This window comes from Zingiber officinale, chromosome 6B (assembly GCF_018446385.1).
Source record: "Zingiber officinale cultivar Zhangliang chromosome 6B, Zo_v1.1, whole genome shotgun sequence".
Classification (NCBI taxonomy): domain Eukaryota; kingdom Viridiplantae; phylum Streptophyta; class Magnoliopsida; order Zingiberales; family Zingiberaceae; genus Zingiber; species Zingiber officinale.
In genome coordinates this window covers 76,789,707-76,804,929 of record NC_055996.1, presented here as the reverse complement: position 1 = coordinate 76,804,929, position 15,223 = coordinate 76,789,707, and positions in this window count along the sequence as shown.

Below are 15,223 nucleotides of genomic sequence, written 5' to 3'. Positions count from 1 at the left end.
AACCGTGCCAGGAAATCATACGCTCGGCGGTTGGAGATCCATGCCGTAGAGTGCATCAAGGAGAAGGCCGAAGGACCTTAGATCAACTTCGGCCCTAGTGATTTTAAGTGTAATATCCGTAAACTAATGGTTAATTAAGAGGGTTCGTTCAATTAAATTAAGAAGTTATTAATATAGATAGATTTAAATTAATTAAGTTAACATATAATTATAGATTAATCAATTATATATAATATAAATAGGAATAAGGAATATATATATATATAAAATTAATATATTATGTATAATATAAAATATATGATATAAAACGTGTATATAAGAAATTATAATATATGTATATAGGAATTATAAACATTTAATGTAATATGTAATATAATATGCATATAAGAAACGTGTAGATAATAACTAAACAATTTAGACTTAGTATCCAGATCTATAAGAATAATATATAGGACTTACATTTAGAAAATCTAACTAGTAAATAAATAAAAGTATATGAATTTATATGCAAACTTACATGCCTCATGTGTAATGATAATAACTAAGAATTTCAAGATTTCATCGCAAACAAATTATATATGCATATATGGAAGATTATATAATTATGATGTGGATAAAGGATAGAGATAAAAATTTAGTATGAGATTTTATATAATATATATACAAGAATTAAAGCACTTAGTATTTAGGGATAAAACTTAATATGTAGAAATTTTAAAGATGGATATAGAAATAAAATATTTGGTAGGATATAAAAGTGTAAATTATAGTATCATAAATATATTTTATAATTATGTATATGTAATATGTAATATAAATTATATAAGAAACGTATGTATAATAAATTTTAATATGTGAATTAATATTATTATGTATATATGATATAGATATAGATATATATAGGAAATTTTATCCAATATCAAATTGACGGCTTATTATACATATGATAAGATTTATATGGCATAGTTGATAGAATTTAGACAAAATTAATGCCTCCACTTTATATAAAATCCTTACCTAGAACCCAACGTGTTATATTTATTGCCGCCGATCCTAAGGAGATTTTCCCCACCCTTTGTTTCTCCACCGGTACTAGAATTTCAAGAGAAGACAAGGAGTAATAGCTAATTACTTAAGGCATGTTCTCAACCATATTATTATTTTAGTTTAGTTTCTATGTCGTGTGTTTCGGGTTTTTTTTCTCCTTTATGTCTTCTTGTGCATTCTCATGCTTTGGAACACAAGGATCAGAGTACTTGTCATGTGATTGATCATATTGCCATTGAGGTTAATTGTTAAATGCCTTTATAATATTAATAGGATGGCAAGCTTAAGATTTGTGTCGCTTCATCCTATCCCGTAGGAAGTTTTCCACCTTTATTTTTCCTTGTGCGCTCCTATGTTCGGAACATAAGGATGAGAACCTTTTAATGTTTCTAATTCACGTTTTCCAATAAGTTGTGTTTTTTTTAGCAAATATGTCATGCTTTAATAATCGTGTATGTATTGATTATGTTTTGTTGGTCATGCATATTATGGAATATGAGAATATGCATATTATGGAATATGACAATGTTGCAGGCAAGAACGTATGAGATAAAAAGATGGGTTATAAGTTGTAGTTTTTGTTTGAGCATGCACGTCATGTTTAATGATCATGTACGTATGCATTATATTTATAATGATCATCCATGCTAGGGATTATGAGAATGATGTATGCAAGTTGAATAAAAAAACATTTTTTTAAAAAAAAGAGGTTTTATAGGTTATGGACAGCCATGTTGCATGGATGCCTATATAGACATCATGATTATAATTATGTATATATTTATGTTCATATAGGAATCCTGTTTACATTTATGCATATATTTATGTTTAAGTCCTATGCTTATGTAGGTATTATATTTATGTTTAAGTTCTATGCTTATATTCATATCCATGAAGTGATCTTATGATTGTGCTTATACTTATGTCTATGTTTATGGAATGAAGTGGCTGGTTGTCACCGGGAACTTAAGCCCGAGAAGCATACCAAATCTTATTATGGGTTAAGTTATGAACCGGGGACCTAAGCCTGGGGAGCTTGCCAAATCTTGTTATGAGTTAAGTCATGAACCGGGGCCTAAGCCTGGGGACCTTGACAAATCATGTTCTGGGATGGTGGTATGATCTGGGGACCTACGCCCGATGAGTGCGCCAGAATCAAACAAAATATGTTCTGGGATGGTGGTATGATCTGGGGACCTAAGCATGGTGAGCACGCCAGAATCAACCAAGATATGTTCTGGGATGGTGGTATGATCCGGGGACCTAAGCCCAGTGAGCGCGCTAGAATAAAGGGGGGCTTCGGACCTAAGTTCGAACCCCTACCAACCTAATGCTAGGGTAGTTGTCTGATCAACAACTTATGTTACAGTACTGCTAAGTGCAACTAGGCCACCCCATAAGTTTATAAGTATGCATGCAAGTATGTTAGAGTCATATTCATGTTTATGCCTATGCTTATGTTTATGTTATGTTTATGTTTAGGTGTATGATTATATTTATGTTTATGTTTATGCTTAGGTTTATGTTTATGTTTAGGTGTATGATTATATTTATGTTTATGTTTATGCTTAGGTTTATGTTTATATTTATGTTATGTTTGTTGGAGCAATCTGAGTACCCTAGGTTTTGATGTTTGGGCAAATATTTAAGTTAGGTTTATTGTTGTATTTGATATGCATTGTGAGTGTGTAGGATACAGGTACAACAAGGAAAGTCCAAGTGTGATATTAGTAAAGGAGGTAAGTCCAAGCATGTAGTCTTGGCAACGTAAGTCCAAATGTGACTTGGTAATGGATGAAGTCCCGGAGGTGAGGAGCCTCTTGGCAAAGGAAGACTCGACAATATGGACAAGGCCGAAGGAAGCTCCAGAAGGCAAGACGTGAAGGATGGGGAGACATCCAAGGGATGTGAGGCTGATGGAGGAGGCTAGAAGGCTAGGTCTAGGTTGGTCGGGTGAGGATGAGTGATGAGTGATTGTACTTAGAGCAAAATCCTATGTGTTTAGGATTTACTGTAGCAGTACTGTAGAGACAATGTAGTAGTACTATTGAGGCACTGTAGCAGTCGACTGGTACACTGTAGCAGTCGACTGGTAGCCGACCGTTGGGTAACGGTCGACTTCACTTAAAGGACCAGTCGACTGGTGCATACACCAGTCGACTAGTAGCAGAAAAACAACTTAGTGTTTTCCTCTCGAGCTCTATTTAATAGAGCTCGGGGTGCTTGGGCATGGTTGATGAAATTAGTTATGGTTAACCCTAATTAGAGTCTCCAAGTGACCAAGTGATCTAGCGTGCTTGTACGAGATTGTGACGAGGTTTCTCCACCCACAAGGAGTTACGCGAGCTAGCCAAAAGTTCTCTGGGGAGTCATCCATCGACAGATCGGGATCGTCCACCTTACGGACAACCATGGAGTAAGAGTAAATAATCTCCGAACCACGTTACATAAACGTGTTAGAGGTTTGATTGTCTTGGTTATTGCCTCTAGGTTTAGCTTTCTATTTGTTAGATTTGTTTTGTATTTCCGCTATGCACTAACAAGTATAGGAAGCGATGATTTGGGTGAGACGCTATTTACCCCCACCCCCCCTCGAGCGAGCGTCAAGGTCCCAACAAGTGGTATCAGAGCTAGGTGAGCTCTTGTTGGACTAATCACCAAGAGAGCGGCTAGAGGAAGAAGATGGAGTTAGAGGGACCTCTCGGATGGGACATCCGAATCCCACCTCCATACGAGCGCGAGGACTTCGACTATTGGAGGAAGCGCATGAAGATGTGGTTCCAAATGAATTGGAACCAATGGATTGCGTTGGAGGAACTATTTAAAGCTCCAACGGACAAGAAGGGAAAGCGTCTCCGACGTCGATATTGGACCGAGGAGCAAAGGGAGCAATCGGAGAAGAACAAGGAGCTAACTAGAATTTTAATTAATTTATTGCCTCCTAATGCGATATTGAATGTAGGTGAATAGGAGAATGCAAGCGACCTTTGGAAAAAGGTAATTGCACTTCATGAGAGTCCTACACAAATCCAAGAAAAGGAGGAGCCCAAAGAGAAGGACTCATTGGTCCAAGAAGAAAAGGACCAATCGGATGTTGACACGGGTTCAACATCCAAGGAGGAGAAGGAAGATGAGGAGGTATCATCCACATCATCAAGGGAGGAAGAAGTGGAACCGCCCACATCTTCAAGTGAAGAGGAAGAAGAGCAATCCAAGGAAGAGGAGATCTTGGAAGCTCAACCCTCCACCTTAACTACCAAGAAGAGCACAAAGGACCACATCAAATACTTTGAGTGTGGTAAGATGAGACACTACAAGAGTAGGTGTCCAATGCTCCAAAAGGTAAGGGAGGTAAAGCCTAAACTCAATAAGGTTGATTTAACTAATGTGATTTTTAGGAAGGAGAAGAAGCACATTAGGTGTTTCACGTGTGATGAGTGGGGACACTACCACACAAAGTGCCCAAGGAGAGAAGAGCCCAAGAAATTAGCGCACTTGAAAAAGTGGAAGAAGAAGAGAGCTTCAAGGGTAAGGGAGGTAAACCCTAATTTGAATTCAAGTTAAAATTTAAATTCTTTCATGCATGCTAGAAATAATTTTCATTATTTACCCAAGCATAATCATGGATTTGAATATAATGATAGGAATAGGTTAATATAGGAGATAACCCTAGGAGACCTATTCATGCTAAATCTAATAAGAGTAGGCCTAATAAGACTCAAACCACTTTGCCAAAGGGAAATAAAGTAGGTGAAAACCTAAGCATTAATCCCACGAAAGGGAGACATATGCCTAGGAAGGTGGGTAGGTCTAGGGATGTCCAAGGTGGACATGTTGACTCTAGGGTTAGAACCCTAGAGTTGGAAAATCAAGCCTTGAAGGCAAAGTTTGAGGAAATGGAGAAAGTCCTAGAGAGGTTCATTATTAGACCTAAAGGACTTGTCATGTATTTGGGTGGTCAAAGACCCAAAATGTCAAATTAGGTTCCTCCAAGACCAAAAGGAAGTCAAGTGCTAAGGTAGCACATGACATTGGTAAGGGAGGTGTGACCAAGGACAAGGGAGAGTAATCCAAGGCCAATAAGAAGGAATATGCTAGGGTGACAAATAATTATGGCAAGGATGAGGTGTCCAAGGTGAAGGACAAGAAGAAACTAACCAAAGACAATGTGTCTATGGTTAAGAAGGTAAGTTTTGTAGGCCAAGTGTCACCCGAGGTGCACCGAAGTGGCTTAACCATAGTGGATGAGTCACCTAGGGAGGTGGATAAGATTAAGAGCTCAAGGGGGAGCTCAAAGAGTATTTGAGACATATGATAAATGATCTCAAGTGAACCAATATGTGCCAAAGGGATTAGAGATGGATTTGAGTCTCTACTGTAGTTGATTGGCATAATTGGGTTAAGTTTCATGCATGAAAATATGACATTGGAGTCATATTGCATGAAAATTAATTTTTGATGTATAGATACCATATAAACCTATGCTAGGGAAGTATTGTGGTTTGGTATGGCCAGATACATCAAGAGGAAGGCAAAACTAGGACTTTAGGTCAAAGGTTCAATTGAACCATTTAGATAGTTTTAAATTTTGTGTCATTCTTGAGATTTGTGATAAATATATTTTTATATATATATTTCCCAAGTAGACAAGGTTAAAATAGACTTCTCCACAAAATTTAGGAATTTTTGGAGGTTTGTAGAATTTCTGGTGCATTTCTGAAGTTGGTCAGAAAAGGTTGATTTTTACAGAAATAGGGTACCAGTCGACTGGTAACAGTGATTTTGAGCACAGAATATCTCTATAAGCTCATTTTAATGAGGGCAGTCGACTGGTCCCGATACCAGTCGACTGGTCCCAGTGTATTTCGAACACAGAGGATTCTGTGAGTTGAAATCGAAGAGGACAGTTGGCTGGTACCTAGTGCAGTCGCCTGATACCAGGTTGGAAGTGTTTTTTAGCATTAGAAAGTGACCAAAAGGATGATAAACATGTATATAATCTTATGAGGGATTAATACATGATGTTTATGTTCATTAGAAGTCAAAGAGTCCAATAATTAGGAGATTGTTGGAGCTCTTTTTGATGTATGACAAAGGGGGAGAAGTTTAGGTTTAAGTGGGAAACCTACACACATTTGCAAGAAATCCTAGCTCAAGGGGGAGCTTAGGTAAAGGGGAAGCGATTGTTTAGGCAAAGGGGGAGAAGTTTACCTTTGTGGAAAATCCTAGCTCAAGGGGGAGCTTAGGTGAAGGGGGAGCCTAGGGATTTAGGTTCCATTATTTATGTATGAGTTGATTTGCATATGTATTGCTATATTGTTTCCCTAACTTAAATGGGTTGTCAAATATCAAAAAGGAGGAGATTGTTGAAGCAATCTGAATACCCTAGGTTTTGATGTTTGGGCAAAGATTTAAGTTAGGTTTATTGTTGTATTTGATATGCATTGTGAGTGTGTAGGATACATGTACAACAAGGAAAGTCCAAGTGTGATCTTGGCAAAGGAGGTAAGTCCAAGCATGTAGTCTTGGCAACGTAAGTCCAAGTGTGACTTGACAATGGATGAAATCCCGGAGGTGAGGAGCCTCGTGGCAAAGGAAGACCCGACAATATGGACAAGGCCGAAGGAAGCTCCAGAAGGCAAGACGTGAAGGATGAGGAGACATCTGAGGGACACGAGACTAATGGAGGAGGCTAGAAGGCTAGGTCTAGGTTGGTCGGGCAAGGAAAAGTGATGAGTGATTGTACTCAGAGCAAAATCCTATGTGTTTAGGATTTACTGTAGCAGTATTGTTGCGACACTATAGCAGCACTGTAGCAGTCGACTGGTAGCTGACCGTTAGGTAACGATCATCTTCACTTAAAGGACCAGTCGATTGGTGCATACACCAATCGACTGGTAGCGGGAAAATAGCTTAGTGTTTTCCTCTCGAGCTCTATTTAATAGAGCTCGGGGTGTTTGGGCATGGTTGACGAAATTAGTGGTGGTTAACCTTAATTAGAGTCTCCAAGTGCCCAAGTGATCTAGCGTGCTTGTACGAGATTGTGGCAAGATTTCTCCACCCACAAGGAGCTAGCCGAAAGTTCTCCGGGGAGTCATCCACCGACGAATAGAGATAATCCACCTTACGGACAACCGTGGAGTAGGAGTAAGTGATCTCTGAACCGCGTTACATAAACGTGTTAGAGGTTTGATTGTCTTGGTTATTACCTCTAGGTTTAGCTTTCTATTTGTTAGATTGTTTTGTATTTCTGCTGTGCACTAACAAGTATAGGAAGTGACTGTTGGTTGCTACTCGGAAAACCTAGAGGTTCCACTGTACAAAAAATTTGTACAAAGGTCTGAACCTTTTCCTAGCTACCATGTGTTCTTTTAAATTAAATTTTGGATCGCCTGCGGAACTTAACACGTTTGCTCCAAAACTTAATCTATTTGTTCTTTAAGGTTTAGACTTGGATCTCCTGCGGAACTTAACACGTTTGATCCAAATCACCTAAGTTATTAATTTCATTAAATATTAATTTCCATAATTGGTTCCCAGTACTGACGTGGCGAGGCACATGACCTTCTTGGATATGGGAACAACCACCACCGACTAGACAAAACCTTTTATGGAAAGCTAATATTTAATTTCCTAAAATAACTTTAGGTCAACCAAAAAGAACAATCAAATCACAAGGAAAAGAAAAATAAAAGAACACAACTTCGAAAAACATATTCGAAATACTAGAATCGTAAGCCTCTTGTATTTGGTATTATTTCCATAAATAACTAGCATGATGCGGAAAGGAAAAATTACTAGTTATACCTTCTAAAAGACCTCTTGATCTTCTACCGTATTCCTCTTCTAACCTCGGACGTTGTGTGGGCAACGATCTTCCGAGATGAGAACCACCAAGCACCTTCTTCTTCCTTACAAGTTTCGGCCACCACAATTCTCCAAGAGAAGTAGAGGTCCGGCCACCACCACCAAGCTCCAAGGGATGCAAGAAACAAAATCACCTTTCTCTCCTTCTTCTCCTAGCTAGAACCGGCCACCATCAAGAGCTCCAAGAGAGGTTGCCGCCGGCCATAAGAAGAAGAGAAGAGGAAGAAGCTAGGGCCGGCCACCAAGGAGGAAAAGAGAGGAGAAGAATAATAGAGTTGATCACCCGTGAAGGCACCTCTACCCCTCTTTTATAATCCTTGGTCTTGACAAATAAGGAAATTTTAATAAAAATTCCTTAATTCTTTTGTCATAAAAAGAAAAATTATTTTAATTAAAAACAATTTTCTTCTTTTAATAATAATGGCGGCCACTTTTTATTCCCAAACAAGGAAAATTTAATTCACACAAGAATTAAAACTTCCTAATTTGTTTCTAGAAATTTATAAAAATTTCTCCAATAATTTTTCCCTTCATGATTGGTTAATAAAAAGGAAATTTTATAAATTAAAATTCTTCTTCTAAACATGTGGATAAAAAGGAAAGTTATCTCTAAAAATTAAAATCTCTTTCAATTTACAAATAAGGAAAGATATCAAATCTTTTCTTAATCTTTTGTAGAAACTAATAAAAGAAATATTTAATTTTTAAACTCTCTTTTAAATTATTATCATGGTTACAAAAGGAAAGTTTTCTTAAAAATAAAATCTACCTTTCAATCTACAAATAAGGAAAGATTTCAAATCTTTTCTTAATCTTTTGTAGAAAGCTATAAAAGGAAAGATTTAAATTTTAAACTCTCTTTTAAAACCATGATATCCACATAAGAAATAATTTTAATTAAAAATAAATTCCCTTTTAATATGATGTGGCCGGCCACCTAAGCTTGGGCTCCAAGCTATTGGCCGGCCACCTTAAGGCTTAACCTTTAGGCTTGGCCGGCCCTAAGCTTGAGCTTCAAGCTTGGCTTGGTCGACCCCTATTGGTTGGGTAAGAAGGTGGGTATGTGGTGGGTATAAATCTCTATATACAAGAGGCTACGATAGGGACCGAGAGGAGGAATTGGTTTTGGTCTCCCGATGAAATTAAGCTTCCCGTGTTCGCCTCGAACACACAACTTAATTTCATCAATAATAATTCATTCCACTAAAGAACTATTATTGAACTACCGCACCAATCCCAAATTACATTTTGGGCTCCTTCTTATTATGAGTGTGTTAGTCTCCCTGTGTTTAAGATGTCAAATGCCCACTAATTAAGCAAGTTACTGACAACTCATTTAATTAATATCTTAGTCCAAGAGTAGTACCACTCAACCTTATCGTCATGTCGGACTAAATCCACTTGCAGGGTTTAACATGACAATCCTTATGAGCTCCTCTTGAGGACATTCTCAACCTAGATCACTAGGACACAGTTTCCTTCTATAATCAACAATACACACTATAAGTGATATCATTTCCCAACTTATCGGGCTTATTGATTCATCGAACTAAATCTCACCCATTGATAAATTAAAGAAATAAATATCAAATATATGTGCTTGTTATTATATTAGGATTAAGAGCACACACTTCCATAATAACTGAGGTCTTTGTTTCTTTATAAAGTCAGTATAAAAGAAACGACCTCTAATGGTCCTACTCAATACACTCTAAGTGTACTAGTGTAATTATATAGTTAAGATAAACTAATACCTAATTACACTACGACCTTCCAATGGTTTGTTTCTTTCTATTATGGTCGTGAGTTACTGTTTATAATTTATAAGGTACTGATAACATGATCCTCTGTGTGTGACACCACACACCATGTTATCTACAATATAAATTAATTGAGCAACTACATTTATCATAAATGTAGACATTTGACCAATGTGATTCTTATTTCTAGATAAATGTTTATACCAAAAGCTAGGCTTTTAGTATACACTCTAACAATCTCCCACTTATACTAAAAGACTAAGCTGCCATATCTGCTGCCATACATCTGATTCCCAACCCTTCAACATGTCCATCAAAAGCTCTCGCCTTAAGGACCTTAGTGAAAAGATCTATCGGTCATCATCTGATGCATTCTAGGCGGCAACAACTTCTCCTCGTTTATACGATTTCTCGTATTGGGTAGTACTTGCGCTCTATTGTGTTTACTTGCCTTATAGTCTCATGGTTTCTTCGAGTTTGTTACTGCACCATTATTATTACAATAAATTGTAATAATCTTTGGACAAACTAGAAATCATATCTAAGTCTATCTTGAGGTAATTAAGTCATTCAGCTTTTATGGTTTCCTCATAGGCTTGCCATATACTAAGCTTCTATGGTGGAGTCCAGAAAAACACCTATGCTTATCACTCTTCCATAGTTATGACTTTACCTCCTAAAGTAAACACAAAACCCCGAGGTTGACTTATTATTGTCCCTATCCGATTGGAAGTCAAAATCCATGCAACCCACAGGGACCAAATTAACTGCCTTGTAAGTTAGCATATAATCTCTAGTACCTCTAAGGTACTTCAATATATGCTTTACTGCAATCCACTGTCCTTGTCCAGGGTTACTTTGATATCTGCTAACTATGCCCTTGGCAAAACAGATTTCTTATCTCGTACATAGCATACATTAGGCTTCCGACAGCCGAAGCATAAAGAACTGCCTTTATTTCCTTTATCTCCTTTGATGTCTACAGAGACATCTTTAGATAAAGTTACTCCATCCTGAAAAGGTAAGAAACCTTTCTTGGAGTTTTGCATGCTTAAAACGAGCAAGGATTTTTCTGATATATGAAGCTTGGGATAAGTAAAATATTCTTTTCTTGCGATCACTTATTACTTTGATCTTAAGAATATATGCATTCTCCCAAGTCCTTTATATCAAATTGTTTGAACAACCATACCCTTACTTCTGACAACATTTTGATATTGTTTCCAACTACCAAAAATATTATCTACGTATAGTACAAAAATACCACCACGCTTTCATCACACCTTTTGTATACACAAGACTTATCCGGTTACTAAATCCATAGATCTGGATTACTTTGATAAACCGGATGTTTCAAGACCTTGAAGCTTTACCTCAGTCCATAGACTGATTGAGCTTGCACACAAGATGCTCTTAGCCCTTTACAATGAACCCTTCTGGTTGCTTTATATGGATGCTTTCTTCAAGACTTCCATTAAGGAATGCTGTCTTGACATCCACTTGCCAAATAGATAAAAGAATCCGGATAGACTTAAGCATGGCTACCAGTGAAAAAGTTTCCTTTTTCATCAAGCCTTGCTTTGAAAGTTACTACCTTCCTGTCTATCCCTCTTTTCCTATTATAGACCTTTTTACACCCAACGACTTTTACACCATTTGGTGATTCTACAAGCTTCCAGATTTTATTAGAATACATATATTCTAATTCTGTTATTCATTACTCTTTGCCAAGATGCTGCATTTTTATCTTGGAGTACTTCATCATATGACCGGAGATCAGGTTCATGTCCTCCAGTGATCGAATCCAAAAACTCTCCCAAAACATGAACCTATTTAGGTTGCCTAACAACCCTCCCACTACGACAAGGCACTTTCTGCAATTGTGTATCATTTGTGATACGTGTTGCAATTTTCTTGTGGTATCTCATCTTGTACAGTTGGTACTAGGTTAGACATGTCCTTTATTATTTCCTTAAGAACAAATTTACTTATGAGCACGTGGTTCATTATATAGTCATTTTCTAAAAATCAGTCATTGATGCTAACAATGACCTTCTGATTTTTAAGACTATAAACCTACTTTTGTTTATCTAGGATAACTTACAAACAAGTGAACTCCTATCCAACTTTTTATTATCTCTCTTTAACATATGTGCTAGATTACCCGAATCCGAATATGCTTCAAAATAGGCTTACGCCTATTCAGCAATTCTATATGAGTAGAGAGTTATGACTTGGAAGGCACTATGTTCACTTTCATTTTCAGAGTTTATCCTTAAAACAAATTTGGTAATTTTCTGAATAACTCATCATCTATCTAATTATTCCATAAGAGTTCTTTACCTTCTTTCTACTACACCATTCTGTTGGGGTGTACCAGATGCAGTTAGTTGGGATTGAAATCCAACTTCTGATAAGTGACTCCTAAAATCTCTTAAGAGGTACTTGCCACTACGATCTTCCATAGTGACTTTTTACTTTATTCCTCCGCATCAACCTTGTACTTTTTGAACTAATCAAAGTACTTAGTCTTGCAGTACATTAAGTAAATTTATTTGTATCTTGAATAGTTATCAATAAATTAGACAAAATATTCAATACTACCTCTTGTCTGGATAGTCATAGGATCACACAAATCAGAATGAACCAATTTCAATATATCTTTGACTCCATACCCCTTAAACTTAAAAGCTTCTTGGTTATTTTTTCTTCCAAGTAAGACTCACAGGTTGGAAAGATTTCCACTACCAATGAACCCAAAAGTTCATCAGCTACCAATGAATCCTACTCAAGTTAATATAACCTAGCCTTAGATGCCAAAGATATTAATGGTTCATTTCCGAAGGTTGCTTTCTCTTAAAATTAGAAGATGTATTACTAATTTCCATTTGTTGCATCGTGGGAGTTATTAGATTTATAAATTGTCAACCAACGTACCAGAACAGATAACTTCCCTCTTTTTCTTAATAACAACTTTGTTATTAAAAGAGGCAGAATATCAAGTTCTTTGAATAGTTTAGAAACTGAAAACTAGTTCTTTCTAAACTTGGTGCGTAAAGACAATTACTCAAAAATCCATGTTTTATTCTTATCAAAAGATAAACATCTCCCACTGCAACAGCTACCATTTTTACAGTAGTGCCCATGTGGACGGTGTTTTAATTTTCATTTAGTTGCCGGATTTCCTGGAACCCTGCAATGAATTGCGGACATGATTGATGGCATCTGTATCTACACTCCAGGTTCTGGTAGATAACACCACTAAACATGTTTCAACTAATGAATTAAATACACCTATATTGTTCTTAGTTCTAAGAAGACAGTCTACCTTAATGTCCAAGTTCTATTTCCAATCATTACAATTGGGACTACTAAGTCTTTTCTATAGTATAACAACTAGGGGATTGATAAACATTTTAAATCCTAAGAATCACAAAAATATTTGGTCAAGATCAATTCTTTAAAATCCCCATGAATTTTGTATGCTACGATAGTGTGGACGTATACAAAATCAAAGAGGAGATTTTATCCATTAATTTTATTATCTCGTCAACTTTACTTTATGATGAATAAAATTAATAGTTGATCTGTCTTTGATCAAATATTTGGTCAAAACTTTTTGAATTTAAAATAAAATATTGATTCCTCAAACAATATTATTTAAATTCACCAACACCTCAAACACCGTGAATTTTGCATGCCACGTTAGTGTGGACGTATACAAATTCAACATTTGTAAAAGGAGGGTTTTACCCATTAACTATCTTGTCAACGTATCTTTATGACAAATAAAATTATCTCAAACACCGTTAATTTTGTATGCCACGTTAGTGTGGACGTATACAAAATCAATCATTTGTAAGAGGGGTTTTAACCCTTTAATTTTATTATCTTGTCAACCTAGTTTTATGACAAATTAATAGTTGGTTTCATTTGGTCACACAAATAATAGCAGTGACTCCGATGGGGAGGATACTATTAGATGTGTCTAAGTGTATACCATTACTTGACACTAAGTCCATTAATAAGATTATGCCCCTTCCGTTGGGGAAGATCACACGCTCTTAATTAACTTCCTATAGTCATCCAAAAATGGAAGTCTGTTCTAGTGATCCACAAACAAGCTCATCCGTTATGGAGGAAGGCACTCAGAGCCAACGCGCAAGCTTGTTTGCATCACTTACAAACCAGTAATGGAGACCATGGGATTTATTTAAAAATCCCTCTCCCACTTAGTTATTTATAAACGAGGAATTTTAACTATGCTAGCCTACTAGTCATGTATACTAACATGCACACACAGCACAATATAAAAGCAATAAATAGAAAATTTAATTTTCAACTATTATGGCTTTTATCTCTAGTTGTCCTCCGTGTGTTGTCATCCCAAGCTGCTGCCATATTTGGCCACCGCCACCGGGTCTAGCTGTCGCATCCATCTTGCTCCTAGTTCTGCTGCGCCTCTGGTCCTTAGAAGGTTCCACGCTTTGCAAGATTCGATCCGCGACATAAATAGAATTTTACATTTTGATCCTATATTCCATAAAAGGAATGTACATGTATCTAGATCAAATATAAAATCCTAATTAAACTAAATACAGCTCCTGCTGTATTTTAATACAATCATGCACACACAGATAAATGCCCTTGACATGTCCAAGGGTCCAATCACACACATAATAACTAAAAGCCATAATAGTTGGATCCTGCATCCACAAAGTTAGCACATCCTACTATTAACCTGCCTAAATTATGTATGATATGTGCATAATTAAACTAATACCAAATACACAGAGGCAAAACCCTAGCTCTGATACCAATTGTTGGTTGCTACTCGGAAAACCTAGAGGTTCCACTGTACAAAAATTTTGTACAAAGGTCTGAACCTTTTCCTAGCTACCATGTGTTCTTTAAATTAAATTTTGGATCGTGGAACTTAACACGTTTGATCCAAAACTTAATCTATTTGTTCTTTAAGGTTTAGACTTGGATCTCCTGCGGAACTTAACACGTTTGATCCAAATCACCTAAGTTATTAATTCCATTAAATATTAATTTCCATAATTGGTTCCCAGTACTGACGTGGCGAGGCACATGGCCTTCTTGGATATGGGAACAACCACCACCGACTAGACAAAACCTTTTATGGAAAGTTAATATTTAATTTCCTAAAATAACTTTAGGTCAACCAAAAAGAACAATCAAATCACAAGGAAAAGAAAAATAAAAGAACACAACTTCGAAAAACATATTCGAAATACTAGAATCGTAATTCTCTTGTATTTGGTATTATTTCCATAAATAACTAGCATGATGCGGAAAGGAAAAATTACTAGTTATACCTTCTAAAAAGACCTCTTGATCTTCTACCGTATTCCTCTTCTAACCTCGGACGTTGTGTGGGCAACGATCTTCCGAGATGAGAACCACCAAGCACCTTCTTCTTCCTTACAAGTTTCGGCCACCACAATTCTCCAAGAGAAGTAGAGGTCCGGCCACCACCACCAAGCTCCAAGGGATGCAAGAAACAAAACCACCTTTCTCTCCTT